Here is a 2,434-nt window from a genome sequence, read left to right on the forward strand (position 1 = left end):
TCACTGGAGCTGTGAGACTGTGGCAGTACGCAGAACCGAACCCAGGTCACTGGAGCTATGAGACTGTGGCAGTAAACAGAACCGAACCCGGGTCACTGAAGCTGTGAGACTGTGGCAGTAAACAGAACCGAACCCAGGTCACTGGAGCTGTGAGACTGTGGCAAAAAACAGAACCGAACCCGGGTCACTGGAGCTGTGAGGCTGCGGCAGTAAACAGAACCGAACCCAGGTCACTGGAGCTGTGAGGCTGTGGCAGTCCCCAGAACCGAACCCAGGTCACTGGAGCTGTGATAGTGTGGCAGTAAACAGAACCGAACCCAGGACACTGGAGCTGTGAGGCTGTGGCAGTCCCCAGAACCGAACCCGGGAAACTGGAGCTGTGAGACTGTGGCAGTACGCAGAACTGAACCCGGGTCACTGGAGCTGTGAGACTGTGGCAGTAAACAGAACCGAACCCGGGACACTGGAGCTGTGAGGCTGTGGCAGTAAACAGAACCGAACCCAGGTCACTGGAGCTGTGAGACTGTGGCAGTAAACAGAACCGAACCCAGGTCACTGGAGCTGTGCGACTGTGGCAGTCCCCAGAACCGAACCCGGGTCACTGGAGCTGTGAGACTGTGGCAGTCCTCAGAACCGAACCCAGGTCACTGGAGCTGTGAGACTGTGGCAGTAAACAGAACCGAACCCGGGTCACTGGAGCGGTGAGACTGTGGCAGTAAACAGAACCGAACCCGGGTCACTGGAGCTGTGAGGCTGTGGCAGTAAACAGAACCGAACCCGGGTCACTGGAGCTGTGAGACTGTGGCAGTAAACAGAACCGAACCCAGGTCACTGGAGCTGTGAGACTGTGGCAGTAAACAGAAGCGAACCCGGGACACTGGAGCTGTGAGACTGTGGCAGTAAACAGAACCGAACCCGGGACACTGGAGCTGTGAGACTGTGGCAGTGAACAGAACCGAACCCAGGTCACTGGAGCTGTGAGACTGTGGCAGTAAACAGAACCGAACCCAGGTCACTGGAGCTGTGAGACTGTGGCAGTAAACAGAACCGAACCCGGGACACTGGAGCTGTGAGACTGTGGCAGTGAACAGAACCGAACCCAGGTCACTGGAGCTGTGAGACTGTGGCAGTAAACAGAACCGAACCAAGGTCACTGGAGCTGTGAGACTGTGGCAGTAAACAGAACCGAACCCAGGTCACTGGAGCTGTGAGACTGTGACAGTAAACAGAACTGAACCCGGGTCACTGGAGCTGTGAGACTGTGGCAGTAAACAGAACCGAACCCGGGACACTGGAGCTGTGAGACTGTGGCAGTAAACAGAACCGAATCCGGGACACTGGAGCTGTGAGACTGTGGCAGTGAACAGAACAGAACCCGGGTCACTGGAGCTGTGAGACTGTGGCAGTAAACAGAACCGAACCCGGGACACTGGAGCTGTGAGACTGTGGCAGTAAACAGAACCGAACCCGGGACACTGGAGATTAGAGACTGTGGCAGTAAACAGAACTCAACCCGGGACACTGGAGCTGTGAGACTGTGGCAGTAAACAGAACTGAACCCGGGACACTGGAGCTCTGAGACTGTGGCAGTAAACAGAACTGAACCCGGGACACTGGAGCTGTGAGACTGTGGCAGTAAACAGAACCGAACCCAGGTCACTGGAGCTGTGAGACTGTGGCAGTAAACAGAACCGAACCCAGGTCACTGGAGCTGTGAGACTGTGGCAGGAAACAGAACCGAACCCAGGTCACTGGAGCTGTGTGACTTTGGCAGTAAACAGAACCGAACCCGGGTCACTGGAGCTGTGAGACTGTGGCAGGAAACAGAACCGAACCCAGGTCACTGGAGCTGTGAGACTGTGGCAGTAAACAGAACCGGACCCGGGACACTGGAGCTGTGAGACTGTGGCAGTCCCCAGAACCGAACCCAGGTCACTGGAGCTGTGAGACTGTGGCAGTAAACAGAACCGAACCCAGGTCACTGGAGCTGTGAGACTGTGGCAGGAAACAGAACCGAACCCAGGTCACTGGAGCTGTGAGACTGTGGCAGTAAACAGAACCGGACCCGGGACACTGGAGCTGTGAGACTGTGGCAGTCCCCAGAACCGAACCCAGGTCACTGGAGCTGTGAGACTGTGGCAAAAAACAGAACCGAACCCGGGTCACTGGAGCTGTGAGGCTGTGGCAGTAAACAGAACCGAACCCAGGTCACTGGAGCTGTAAGACTGTGACAGTAAACAGAACCAAACACGGGACACTGGAGCTGTGAGACTGTGGCAGTAAACAGAACCGAACCCGGGTCACTGGAGCTGTGAGACTGTGGCAGTAAACAGAACCGAACCCGGGACACTGGAGCTGTGAGACTGTGGCAGTAAACAGAACCGAACCCGGGACACTGGAGCTGTGAGACTGTGGCAGTGAACAGAACCGAACC

The sequence above is a fragment of the Heterodontus francisci genome, unplaced genomic scaffold (genome assembly GCF_036365525.1).
Source record: "Heterodontus francisci isolate sHetFra1 unplaced genomic scaffold, sHetFra1.hap1 HAP1_SCAFFOLD_184, whole genome shotgun sequence".
Classification (NCBI taxonomy): Eukaryota; Metazoa; Chordata; class Chondrichthyes; order Heterodontiformes; family Heterodontidae; genus Heterodontus; species Heterodontus francisci.